We start from the raw sequence: 14923 nt of genomic DNA, 5'->3' as shown, positions 1-14923 counted from the left end.
GCTAAAACTGATTTTACTATGGGTGTACTGAAAATTTCGTTCTGTGAATGGCGCAGTAAGCCAGTGGTGGAGGGGGGAGGGGGGAGGAGCAGGAGTTAATAAAATAAAAATTGTCTCATACGTAATTGCTACATTGTCTTAAATAAATGACGCATCGCTTGCAACAACATACATATAAAATACGTTAACGTTTAATTAAACATGTTATCATAATTGACGCAACACATAAATTGTTGTTTCAATCACAGTAGTCAAATATACTAGAAATACACAACTATATTTGTAACAAAAGAAAGCAAGAACTCAAATTAGGTTACAAAATATACACATACCAGTATGTGAGCTATTCATCGTTGTCACTCAGAAGATCGAATAACTCTTCTGTTTCATGCTCTGACAGAACTGTAGTTGATGTAGTGTGTTGAACGTCGCTCAAAAGGTGATGTTGCAGTTCGACTGGTTTTGTCGCAAAACAGTAACTTTTCTTCGTACCAATAAGCTCCAATACGTCTGACGGTATGTCAAAAGATGCACAATCTTTATTTTGTTTCTTCAGCTGGTCTCTCAATATGATCAAAGCATTAATTGTCTTTAACGATAATCTGTTACGTTGTTTAGTTTTTATAATGTTCATGGAACTGAATATTCTTTCCACTTCTGCATTTGAATGCGGTAGGCATAGAACAGTCATTGCTAGCTGTGAAATGAAAGAAAAAGGATTCTCCCCTGCGCCATTTTTATACTGCAAAACCTCACTCCAAAATCGCACAGTGTTAGTAGTGTTATTCCACCCAATAAAGTTGATATTATGCCATTCTTGCAGCATACCGTCTATGAAATCGCCACTAAAACCCTATTCTTTGGCTACATCCGCTACAGCATTATTTTTATTCACTTGTACTGTTTCTTCAACATCCAGCATTGACTTTTTTTCAGGATCGTAACGTTACTTGGCAGTCTTTGTTGATTTTCTTTTATGAGTTTCAGACTAAACTGAATGCATCTCTTCTTCAAATAAACTTTATTTTCTTCAGGCAAACTTGACTCGGACAATTTCTGTTCAAACGTGAAGCCAAGGTTCGGATTTGCGTACATACATTCGCTTGGAACTGGTGTTGTTAACAAATCAACAGTTGGAAAAACTATGTTTTGTCCGAGTGACTGCATGAGAAATGGAAGTGTATCTAGTAATTTAGTGGTGTCATTGTCCTCTCCTTCAAAAGCTTTTATTGCTATTTGTACGTCTTTTAAAGCATGTTTAAGGTAAAACATGTGAAGATGATTTGAGTCGTCACAAATGTACTAAATGCTGAACAATGCTACATGATGTGCTAAGAACTCAATTTAACTTAGTAAATCTAGAACAAAGGCAGTGTAGTACCCATTCTATAGTTAAAATCTTAGTTTTGTTAATGAAAATACTGGCCCAAAATAGTTTTGATTTGTACTTCAAAAGTCGTCAGTACTCCAAAAGTCGCCAAATAAGTCGCTAAATAATTTTTGTCGCTAAAATTTTTTTTTGTCGCTAAGGCGAAGGCAAAAGTCGCCATTTCTAGCGACAAAGTCGCTAAATTGGCAACAATGGATCCGGCCCTGCGACACGGGCAGGGAAAGCCCCTGACTCGGCGCAGTTGCAATAATGACGTCTAGCAACAATATTTGAAGCGATTAAACTTCACAAAAAACTCAAAAGAAAACACCAGTACACTCAGTCGCACACTGTATACGGCGCGCACAAAGTACAGGGTTATTACAAATGATTGAAGCGATTTCACAGCTCTACAATAACTTCATTATTAGAGATATTTTCACAACGCCTTGCACACACACAGAACAACTCAATGCGAGCTCGCAGTTTTGGCACGTTTCTTGGTAGAGGAGGTTTAAACACTGAATCTTTCACCTAACCCCACAGAAAGAAATAGCATGGGGTTAAGTCGGGAGAGCGTGGAGGCCACGACATGAATTGCTGATCATGATCTCCACCACGACCGATCCATCGGCTTTCCAATCTCCTGTTTGAGAAATGCCGAACATCGTGATAGAAGTGCGGTGGAGCACCACCCTGTTGAAAGATGAAGTCGGCGCTGTCGGGCTCCAGTTGTGGCATGAGCCAATTTTCCAGCATGTCCAGATACAAGTGTCCTGTAACGTTTTTTTCGCAGAAGAAAAAGGGGCCGTAGACTGTAAACCGTGAGATTGCACAAAACACATTAACTTTTGGTGAATTGCGAATTTGCTGCACGAATGCGTGAGGATTCTCTACCACCAAGATTCGCACATTGTGTCTGTTCACTTCACCATTAAGAAAAAATGTTGCTTCATCACTGAAAACAAGTTTCGCACTGAACGCATCCTCTTCCATGAGCTGTTGCGACCGCGCCGAAAATTCAAAGCGTTTGACTTTGTCATCGGGTGTCAGGGCTTGTAGCAGTTGTAAACGGTAAGGCTTCTGCTTTACCCTTTTCCGTAAGATTTTCCAAACCGTCGGCTGTGGTACGTTTAGCTCCCTGCTTGCTTTACTCGTCGACTTCCGCGGGCTACGCGTGAAACTTGCCCGCACGCGTTCAACCGTTTCTTCGCTCACTGCAGGCCGACCCTTTGATTTCCCCCTACAGAGCCATCCAGAAGCTTTAAACTGCGCATACCATCGCCGAATGGAGTTAGCAGTTGGTGGATCTTTGTTGAACTTCGTCCTGAAGTGTCGTTGCACTGTTACGACTGACTGATGTGAGTGCATTTCAAGCACGACATACGCTTTCTCGGCTCCTGTCGCCATTTTGTCTCACTGCGCTCTCGAGCGCTCTGGCGGCAGAAACCTGAAGTGCGGCTTCAGCCGAACAAAACTTTATGAGTTTTTCTACGTATCTGTAGTGTGTCGTGACCATACGTCAATGAATGGAGCTACAGTGAATTTATGAAATCGCTTCAATCATTTGTAATAACCCTGTATTGGTGTCAGAGAACTACGCATAGCGGCAACAATCAGACGCGTCGGCAACAGGCGGCAAACGCGCCGCGCGACAAGCAGACCTTCCCGGGAGTATTTCGTGAGACACTGTATATGAACATCATAGCGGACCACCTGAATCCCTTCATACTTCGTCTCAGTGGCTTTCGCGTCATGCCCATACAATCATCTTAAGAGTTATGTCAGTTACAACGATGATAACGTAAGGACAACACATCATGCAGGCCCCGAGCGGAGAAAATCTCCGACCCGGCAGGGAATCGAACCCGGGCGCTCTCAGTTAGCAGCCAGCCATGCCGACCTCGCAGCTACCGAGGCGGACTCCGCAATGCTATCTTCCAGAAGGACAACAAAAACAAATACATTAACAGCAAGTGTTAGGAAGTCGTCCCAAACCCGTAAGTATTTCAGTTCCCCAAAGAGGACTCATGACGAGCCATTCTTCAATTTCTGTCACAGAAACAAAATGATTTGTGGAAGAATGCTGATTGCTGCAAAAACGGCGTCTAATGACAAAAATATACAATGCGGAAAATAAAAGCTTTGTTATGAATAATGAGTGTATGGCATTGGTGGCCGGGAGACCCCTCGCGGGGCGGTTCGACCGCCGCTCCTCAAGTTCTTTAACGCCACTACGGCGACTTGCGAGTCCACGAGGATGAAATGATGATGAAAGGCAGAGAAAATCCCTGACCCCGCCGGGAATCGAACACGGGACCCAGTGCGCGGGAAGCAAGCACGCTACCGCAAGACCACGAGCCGCGGACAGCTCTTTGTAATGCTATTAAACTACAAACAGAGGAAGGCAAACAAGAGTGGATCAACGTTATGATAAGAGAGCGCAATACACAAGTTCCCACAAAAACTGCAATAAAGGAGTCATTCTCACGAGAGAAATTGTAGCGTATTTAAAACAGTCAAGAACTGTGCCTCTGCTAAAGAAATTGAATGTGGAATACATACAAAAGTACTCGCCAATTTCCTTGCTCTCATCGTTTTCAAAAATTGACGGGGGACAGATTAATGAATTATTGAATAAACGTTCTAAATGAATGACAGGTGTGTTCCCAGTGGTGGAAGTACAAAATCAGACGTAGTAGAATTCTCAAAAGTCATCTTGATGCTCTTCACAACGATAAATGTGTCACAGGCATTCACACTTTGCCCCCAAAGATTCTATTAAATAAGCTACAACAGTATTTCCAAACCTTTCTGAGCCCATCACACCCTAGCTGAGTTCGATATTAGTTTGTTCTCCCCACCTCCGACGTCAACAACATCAGTCCATAACTAAATTTTAAAATGAAAAAAAAAAAAAAAATGTTTGAACACTTATTTTTAGACCGACGAAACATAGTTTCTGTGGGTGTTTCATCAAATAATGAACTAATGGTTCTGTTATTTCTAACAATTTTTTAATAGGATGATGAAATACTTAGTAGTTACATTTAACTCCACTTCAGAAAAGAAAGCTAACTATACCCATTCAGGATAGACTCTTGTTACAAAATATGCTTCCTCTGCATCACTTCTATCCGTAGCGACTCTTGCTTCACCGATACTAAACACCACCATTTAAAACAACCGAATTCAAATGCGTGCGCTACACTTAAGACGCGGGTCCGGCGACTTCGGCGCCCAGCAACCCAGGAGATGTGTTGCTGCAACATGATAACGCTCGGCCCCACGCAAGTCTGAGGACGGCTGCACACATCGCAAAACGGGGTTGGACAGTGTTACCACATCCACCCTACAGCCCTGACCTAGCCCCCTCGGCTTCTACTTGTTTGGGCCATTAAAGGATGCCATTCGTGGAAGACATTTTGAGGACGATGAGGAGGTAATTCACACAGTGAGGCACTGGCTCCGCCACCTGGACAAGGATTGGTACCGACAGGGCATACACGCCCTTGTTTCGCTCTGGAGGAAGGCCATACAGCGGGATGGAGATTAGGTGGAAAAATAAGCCGTGTAAGTAAAACACTATTCTTTCGTGTAATTCTCATTCCTCTACATCTACATGGTTGCTCTGCAATTCACACTGAAGTGCCTCGCAGAGGCATTCCACTCTCGAATGGCGCATAAGAAAAAGCAACACATGAATCTTTCCGTTCGAGCTCCGATTTATTTTATTATGATAGTCATTTCTCCCTACGTAGGTGGGTGTCAACAAAATATTTTCGCATTCGGAAGAGAAAGTTGGTGATTGAAATTTCGTAAATACACTCCTGGAAATTGAAATAAGAACACCGTGAATTCATTGTCCCAGGAAGGGGAAACTTTATTGACACATTCCTGGGGTCAGATACATCACATGATCACACTGACAGAACCACAGGCACATAGACACAGGCAACAGAGCATGCACAATGTCGGCACTAGTACAGTGTATATCCACCTTTCGCAGCAATGCAGGCTGCTATTCTCCCATGAAGACGATCGTAGAGATGCTGGATGTAGTCCTGTGGAACGGCTTGCCATGCCATTTCCACCTGGCGCCTCAGTTGGACCAGCGTTCGTGCTGGACGTGCAGACCGCGTGAGACGACGCTTCATCCAGTCCCAAACATGCTCAATGGGGGGCAGATCCGGAGATCTTGCTGACCAGGGTAGTTGACTTACACCTTCTAGAGCACGTTGGGTGGCACGGGATACATGCGGACGTGCATTGTCCTGTTGGAACAGCAAGTTCCCTTGCCGGTCTAGGAATGGTAGAACGATGGGTTCGATGACGGTTTGGATGTACCGTGCACTATTCAGTGTCCCCTCGACGATCACCAGTGGTGTACGGCCAGTGTAGGAGATCGCTCCCCACACCATGATGCCGGGTGTTGGCCCTGTGTGCCTCGGTCGTATGCAGTCCTGATTGTGGCGCTCACCTGCACGGCGCCAAACACGCATACGACCATCATTGGCACCAAGGCAGAAGCGACTCTCATCGCTGAAGACGACACGTCTCCATTCGTCCCTCCATTCACGCCTGTCGCGACACCACTGGAGGCGGGCTGCACGATGTTGGGGCGTGAGCGGAAGACGGCCTAACGGTGTGCGGGACCGTAGCCCAGCTTCATGGAGACGGTTGCGAATGGTCCTCGCCGATACCCCAGGAGCAACAGTGTCCCTAATTTGCTGGGAAGTGGCGGTGCGGTCCCCTACGGCACTGCGTAGGATCCTACGGTCTTGGCGTGCATCCGTGCGTCGCTGCGGTCCGGTCCCAGGTCGACGGGCACGTGCACCTTCCGCCGACCACTGGCGACAACATCGATGTACTGTGGAGACCTCACGCCCCACGTGTTGAGCAATTCGGCGGTACGTCCACCCGGCCTCCCGCATGCCCACTATACGCCCTCGCTCAAAGTCCGTCAACTGCACATACGGTTCACGTCCACGCTGTCGCGGCATGCTACCAGTGTTAAAGACTGCGATGGAGCTCCGTATGCCACGGCAAACTGGCTGACACTGACGGCGGCGGTGCACAAATGCTGCGCAGCTAGCGCCATTCGACGGCCAACACCGTGGTTCCTGGTGTGTCCGCTGTGCCGTGCGTGTGATCATTGCTTGTACAGCCCTCTCGCAGTGTCCGGAGCAAGTATGGTGGGTCTGACACACCGGTGTCAATGTGTTCTTTTTTCCATTTCCAGGAGTGTAGATCTCGCCGCAAGGAAAACCGCCTTTGTTTCAGTGACTGCCACCCCAACTCGCGTATCATGTCAGTAACACTCTCACTCCTATTGCACGATAACACGATACGAGCTGCCCTTCTTTACACTTTTTCGATGTCTTCTGTCAATCCTACCTGGTAAGGATCCCATACCGCGCAGCAATATTCCAGCAGAGGACGGACAAGTGTAATGTAGGCTGTCTCGTAAGTGGGCTTGTCACATGTTCTAAGTGTTCTGCCAACAAAGCGTAGTTTTTGTTTCGCCTTCCCCACAATATTATCTATGTGGTCTTTCCAATTTAAGTTGCTCGTAGTTGTAATTCTTAGGTCTTTAGTCGAACTGGCAGCCCTTAGATTTGTGCGATTTATCGTATACCCAAAATTTATCGGATTTCTTTTAGTACCCATGTGATGATCTTGCACTTTTCTTTGTTTAGTGCCAATTGCCACTTTTCGCACCATATAGAAATTCTCTCTAGATCATTTTGTAATTGGAATTCATCGTCTGATGGTTTTACTAGACGGTAAATTACAGCGTCATTTGCAAACAATCTAAGGGGGCTGCTCAGATTATCACCTAGATCATTTATGAAAATCAGGAACAGCAGAGGGCCTATGACATTACCTTGCGGAAAGCCAGATATCACTTCTGTTCTACTCGATGATTTACCGTCTATCACTACGGACTGTGACCTATCTCAGAGGGAAGCACGAATCCAGTCATCCAACTGAGACGATACTCCACATGCATGCAAACTGATTAATAGTCGCTCATGGGGAACGGTATCATAAGCCCTCTGGAAATCTAGGAATCAATCTGAGATCCCTTGTCGACAACACTCATTACATCATGGGAAAAACGATCTAGCAGTGTTGCAAAAGAACGATATTTTCCGAATACGTGTTGGATATGTATCAACAAGCCATTTTCTTCAAGGTGATTCATAATGTTCGAAAATAGTTGAATTGTTGAAGAAAAAATGCGGTGCATTAGTTTCTGGGCACCCCTCGAATTTGTAAAAGAGGTCACCAACTTGTTTCCAAATGGTTGTAGCACGGAAACGGTACGTTATAGTTGAAACTATTAACTACTCATTCTCTTCCACAAGCTTTGGAAGTTTGTAACTTGAATTTCCAAACAGCCTGTTGTTGTTGTTGTGGTCCAGTCCTGAGACTGGTTTGATGCAGCTCTCCCACCTCCCAGTACCTACTGCAACCTACATCCTTCGGAATCTGCTTACAAGGGAACCTCCCCATCGCACCCCCCCCCCCCCCCCCTCAGATTTAGTTATAAATTGACACAATGGATAGCCCTTGAAAAACTGAACACAGATCAATCGAGAAAACAGAAAGAAGTTGTGTGGAAGTATGAAAAAATAAGCAAAATATACAAACTGAGTAGTCCATGCGCAAGATAAGCAACATCATGGATAGTGCAAGCTCAGGAGCGCCGTGGTTCCGTGGTTAGCGTGAGCAGCTGCGTAACGAGAGGTCCTTGGTTCAAGTCTTCCCTCGAGTGAAAAGTTTATTTTCGCAAAGTTCTGTCCGTTCGTTCATTGACGTCTCTGTTCATTGTAATAAGTTTAGTGTCTCTGTTTTGCGACCGCACCTCAAAACCGTGCAATTAGTAGACGAAAGGACGTGCCTCTCCAATGGGAACCGAAAACATTTGATCGCAAGTTCATAGGTCAACCGATTCCTCCACAGGAAAACACGGCTGATATATTCTATACGACACTGGTGACGGCATGTGCGTCACATGACGGGAATATGTTGTCGACCCACCTAACTTGCACACTTGGCGAATGGGTAAAAAGATTCTTCTACCTTGCCCGATTTAGGTTTTCTTGTGGACGATATTATCACTCCCAAAAAAGTGATGAAAACATAAGAGTTTGTCACATAAACTACAACAAATGAATGCAACAGTTTCACAGTTTTCCCTGTGCTCTGTCAAAACATATGTTTCTTACGTTTTCAAATGTTTCCGTGTGTAGACCGTCAAATCCTGCATATGTCCAAGCAAATCTGAACATGTCCTGGAATTTTGGAGAGCGAAGTTTATTATGTGTGAGTGCCTGAACTTTGATAATTGTCTGAAAATAAAAAAAAATTAAACTTTTCACTCGACAGAAGATTTGAACCACGGACCTCTCGATCCGCAATTGCTCACGCTAACCACGGGACCACGGCGCTCGTAAGCCGACAATGTCCTCGATGTTGCTTACCTTGCGCATGGACTAATCAGTTTGTATATTTTGCTTATTTTTTTCATAGTTCCACACGACTTCTTCCTGTTTTCTCGATTGATCTGTGTTCAGTTTTTCATGGCCTATCCCTGTGCCAACTTATAACTAAATCTGAGAGGGGTGCGATGAGGAGGTTTCCTTGTTAGTGTATTCATCTCTTGGTCTCCCTCTACGATTTTTACCCTCCACGCTGCCGACCAATGCTAAATTTGTGATCCCTTGATGCCTCAGAACATGTCCTACCAACCGATCCCTTCTTCTAGTCAAGTTGTGCCACAGACTTCTCTTCTCCCCAATCCTATTCAATACCTCTTCATTAGTTATATGATCTACCCATCTAATCTTCAGCATTCTTCTGTAGCACCACATTTCGAAAGCTTCCATTTTCTTCTCGTCCAAACTAGTTATCGTCCATGTTTCACTTCCATAAATGGCTACACTCTATACATTTCATAAACGACAAATACTTTCAGAAACGACTTTCTGACACTTAAATCTATACTCGAAGTTAACAAATTTCTCTTCTTCAGAAACGCTTTCCTTGCCATTACCAGTCTACATTTTATATCCTCCCTACTTCCACCATCATCAGTTATTTTGCTCCCCAAATAGAAAAACTCATTTACTACTTTAAGTGTCTCATTTCCTAATCTAATTCCCTCAGCATCACTCGACTTAAAGTCGACTATATTCCATTACCCTAATTTTGCTTTTATTGATGTTCATCTTATATCCTCCTTTCAAGACACTGTCCATTCCGTTCAGCTGCTCTTCCAGCTCCTCAAAGTTTTTATTTCTTCTCCATGGATTTTAATACCTACTCCTAATTTTTCTTTTGTTTCCTCCACTATTTGCTCAATATACAGATTGAATAACATCGGGGAGAGGCTACAACCCTGTCTTACTCCCTTCCCAACCACTGCTTCCCTTTCATGTCCCTCAACTCTTATCACTGCCATCTGGTTTCTGTACAAATTGTAAATAGCCTTTCGCTCCCTGTATTTTACCCCTGCCACCTTCAGAATTTGAAAGAGAGTATTCCAGTCAACATTGTCAAAAGCTTTCTCTAAGTCTACAAATGCTAGAAATATACGTTTGCCTTTTCTTAATCTTTCTTCTAAGACAAACAGCTTGTAGAAAGTATACTTAAAACTGAGAACGCTTTCCACTCAAATCGGTTTCATTCGTGCACTTTCCCTGAACAAAAGAACGTCATAACTTAATCTCTTATGGAATTCGCTGCAGTGACATGGCGGTTCTCACCTACAAAAGCGTATCTTTTTGTAGATTGTGCTACCTGGCACGTGAATGCACCTGCTGGTCTTTCGCCGCCTTATGTAACCACGATACACATTTCAGTATAATGTCAACATTATCACGCCTATCAATTTCAGTACTTATATGCAGCAATATGTACTTACTAGTCATTACTGCGAACGTACATTCTATCACTTCTCGAGCCTTATAAAGACGCATGTTGAAATTAGTTTGCTCTGGTCCCGAGTTTTGACACTGGGAATGGTCTCCTTACGTAAGTCTTCAGTTCAGCTGCCTCGTGACCGGTGGTTGCGGACAAGGTTTTTGTTGGACGGATACAGCTCCACTGGACATCCAGGCTTACTCTTCCTTCTACATCTACATCCATATTCCGAAAGCCACCTGACAGTGTGTGGCGGAGGGTACACCTTGAGTATCTCTATCGGTTCTCCCTTCTCTTCCAGTCTCGTGTTGTTCGTGGAAAGAAAGATTGTCGGTATGCCTCTGTGTGGGCTCTAATCTCTCTGATTTTATCTTCGCGAGATATACGTAGGAGGGAGCAATATACTGCTTGACTCGTCGGTGAAGGTATGTTCTCGAAACTTCAACAAAAGCCCGTTCCGAGCTACTAAGCGTCTCTCTTGCCGATTTTCCACTGAGGTTTATATATCATCTCCGTAACGCTTTCGCGATTACTAAATGATCCTGTAACGAAGCGCGCTGCTCTCCGTTGGATCTTCTCTATCTCTTCTATCAACCCTATCTGGTACGGATCCCACACCGGTGAGCAGTATTCGAGCAGTGGGCGAACAAGTGAACTGTAACCTACTTCCTTTGTTGTCGGGCTGCATTCCCTTAGGATTCTTCCAATGAATCTCAGTCTGGCATCTGCTTTACCGAAGATTAATTTTACATGGTCATTCCATTTTAAATCACTCCTAATGCCTACTCCCAGATAATTTATGGAATTAACTGCTTCCATTTGATGACCTGCTATATTGTAGCTAAATGATAAAGGAGCTTTCTTTCTTTGTATTCGCAGCACATTACGCCTGTCTACATTGAGATTCGATTGCCATTCCCTGCACCATGCGTCAATTCGTTACAGATCCTCCTGCATTTCAGTACAATTTTGCACTGTTACAATATTTCAATATACTACAGCATCATCCGCAAAAAGCCTCAGTGAACATCCCAAGATCATTCATGTTTATATATATATATATATATATATATATATATATATATATATATATATATATATATATATATATATATTGTGAATAGTAACAGTCCTACGACATTCCCCTGCGGCACACCTGATATCACTCTTACTTCGGAAGACTTCTCCCCATGCCGCGTTCTGTTATCTAGCAACTCTTCAATCCAATCACACAATTGGTCTGACAGTCAATATGCTCTTACTTTGTTCATTAAACGACTGTGGGGAACTGTATCAAACGCCTTGCGGAAGTCAATAAACACGGCATCTACCTGGGAACCCGTGTCTATGGCCCTCTGAGTCTCGTGGACGAATAGCGCGAGCTGGGTTTCACACGATCGTCTTTTTCGAAACCCATGCTGCTGATTCCTACAGAGTAGATTTCAAGAAAAATGTGGAACGCTTCACGATTTTGCGTGTCATCCTTGTGCAGGAGCCATGCTAATCTTCTCTGTATCGGAAAATTTTAGTATACGAGGTGTGGCTAGAAAAAAACCGGACTAGTACTGGTGAAACAATAAAACGAATGCAATAAGGCTGAAAGTCGCGTGGCCTGTCACGTGACTCTCGCTCCGCCTACTGCTCGAGTTTCATCTGCCTCCTGCACTCAGTCTGCCCGTGGCGTCTGTTTTAAGCAGTTGACGTTTTGTCTGTGCGTCGGAAAATGTTGAGTGTAGAGAAAGAACAGCGTGTTAACATCAAATTTTGTTTCAAACTAGGAAAATCTGCAAGTGAAACGTTTGTAATGTTACAACAAGTGTACGGCGATGATTGTTTATCGCGAACACAAGTGTTTGAGTGGTTTAAACGATTTAAAGATGGCCGCGAAGACATCAGTGATGACACTCGCACTGGCAGACCATTGTCAGCAAAAACTGATGCAAACATTGAAAAAATCGGTAAACTTGTTCGACAAGATCGCCGTTTAACAATCAGAGCAGTGTCTGAGTTAACAGGAGTTGACAAGGAAAGTGTTAGGCAGATTCTTCATGAAAGTTTCAACATGAACAAGGTGTGTTCAAAAATGGTTCCAAAGTGTCTCACAATTGAACAGAAGGAACGCCGAAGAATGATTTGTTCTGACATCCTGGAAAACATTGAAAGTGATCCCACCTTCTTACAAAATGTTATTACTTGCGATGAATCGTGGTTTTTTACTTACGATCCCGGAACTAAACGCCAATCGATGCATTGGAAAACTCTTGGTTCTCCACGACAAAAAAAAGCACGAATGTCAAAATCGAAATTCAAGGCAATGATGATTGTTTTTTTTTTGACATCAAAGGGATTGTGCACATTGATTGGGTACCAGAGGGACAAACAGTGAATCAGCATTACTACATTAGCGTCCTGGCTACCCTACCTGAGCGAGTACGGAGAAAACGGAACGATTTGTGGAGAAAAAAGTCATGGATCCTTCACCAAGACAATGCCCCAGCTCACAGTGCGTTGTCAGTGAAGACGTTTTTGGCAAAACACAACATTCCCATCTTAGATCATCCACCCTACTCACCTGATTTGGCCCCCTGTGACTTTTTCCTTTTCCCTAAAGTCAAGTCAGCTTTGAAAGGAACTAGATTTGAGACTGTTGAAGCAGTAAAAGAAAAAGCGACGGAAGTAATGTATGGACTTATCGAAAATGATCTGCAGCATTGCTATGAACAGTGGAAAATTCGAATGGAGCGGTGTAGAGACCAAGGAGGAGAGTACATTGAAGGAGATAACATGAAATTGTAAATAATTGTAAATAAATGTTTTTTCCAGCATCGGTCCGGTTTTTTTCTAGTCGCACCTCGTATGTACCGCCAAAGCGAGATAAAAGAAGGCTTTGAGGGCAGCGTGGCTCTTGTGGAGAACCCTGTGACAGGGGGACGCGCCTCAACTCCGCGGGAACACTGTGCCCAGCCAGGTGGCTTATCACCTGGCGTCGCTATCCGCCACGTGTCGCCTTATCAGCAGCGGCCAGTGACTCAACAACAGGTTTCATTCTCCTGTCAACCGCTGCCGCGAGTCACGCTTACAAGTACGGTACGGCCACTGTTGTTCTGAACTGCGTGCATGGTCGCTGTGTCCTCTGACCGACCAGCCCTTGAGGACCAGGGCTCTGATTCAACCAACAGCAGTAGTAGTTGTGGTTATGGTCCGTAGTCCAAAGACTGCGATGCTTCATCCTATGCAAACCTCTACACCTCTGCATTAACTACTGCGTCCACTTGAACCTGCTTATTGCATTCGACCTCTAGACTCCCTCGACAATACTCACCCTCCACACTTCCTTTCAGTGCTAAATTGACGACTCCTTGAGGGGTAGCGCCGTGTACCGAACCTGCCTTGGAGGCGGTTAAGTAGGAAATAGACTTGGCCACTGTTTCTATGTTTCGATACAGTGTATCGATACGTGGAACTGTTTCAGTGTTTCGGAACGGCTGTGGTTCACTGTTTCGAAACAGTGGTGTTTCATTCCGCCCCTGTCTCGGATATCCGGACCAGATTCGATCTCGAGCCAGACACAGAAACTGTATCGTTGTTTCAAAATAAGGCTGTTTCGGTCCGCCTGTGCTTGGAACGGACTGATTGTATCGAAACAGTGATGTTTCATTCCGCTCTGTGTCGGACGAGATTCGGGCTCGGCACAGGTACTGAAACACAACATACCACTCCGTGAAACACTTTCAAGAGTGTCGAAATCGTTTTGACAAGCAATAGCATGAAGCTTAAGATATCCGAAAACAAAGCTTCGTTTCTAGGTGACTGTCCTATTCCGAAATGGCGTAACATTTGCTTTATAAACATTAACCAAACAATAAAACAACGCATACTATTCACATTCAAAACAATAAATATGTGAAAATCATTCAGTTAAATTACACTTTTTTTTTATAACATGCGTTTCTCTGTTCAAGTACGTAATCATATTAAGAAACGCAAGTAAGCCTAGAACATTTTGAATAAAAAAAAGGCGTAGAGTGACAGTTATTATACATATACATAAATTTAATGTAGGTATAATTGCAAGCAATCTGTTTGACATATCACTGATAGTGTAATGGTGAACGGGAAGGCCTGGGAAGCATGGTGAATTTATAGTAACGGTTCGAAACACCTTGAATGACAAAATTTTTCTGTTATATTTTGTTATTTATTCGAATTATTTGGCATTATTTGTGAGTCTACAGTCACTGTACCTATTATCCACAATGATTCCCTTTGTGTGCATGGGAATTAGCAGGATGGGTATATTACCCATACTAGCGGAATGTGGGAATCCCAGTAGCGTATCCGTTGTTTCTGCAGTTCGCTCCCACCTCCAGTTCCGTTCGTAGTGGTTCTTCTGTCTTCAGCTATGGCTGGCCTCAGCCAATTGAAAAGTATGAAAGTCACACGACACGAAAGCAGCGCATTTGCTGCAGGAAATACGAAACTGCCAAGACGCCCAAGCGATAGTTTCATACTTTCTGCGAAATGATTAGCGCTCTCACAGATCATTTGTGTTTATATGGACATACCTATACAGTAGACATTCAAGGTGATAAAATGTCTAGGTTCATTAGATTACAAAACACA

The 14923-nt window shown here is 43.9% G+C and overlaps 1 protein-coding gene and 1 pseudogene across 1 annotated transcript in view; both read right to left on the bottom strand.

Annotated features, from left to right (window-relative positions):
- The window catches only part of LOC124552313 (protogenin A-like), a 394295-nt gene that overhangs the window by 260213 nt on the left and 119159 nt on the right, over window positions 1-14923 (bottom strand). The window lies entirely within an intron of this gene.
- On the bottom strand, window positions 11748-11848 carry LOC124552822 (annotated as a pseudogene).

The sequence above is a fragment of the Schistocerca americana genome, chromosome 10 (assembly GCF_021461395.2).
Source record: "Schistocerca americana isolate TAMUIC-IGC-003095 chromosome 10, iqSchAmer2.1, whole genome shotgun sequence".
Lineage (NCBI taxonomy): Eukaryota > Metazoa > Arthropoda > Insecta > Orthoptera > Acrididae > Schistocerca > Schistocerca americana.
The sequence above is the reverse complement of the archived record's forward strand: the minus strand, read 5'-3'. Positions and strand labels throughout refer to the sequence as shown.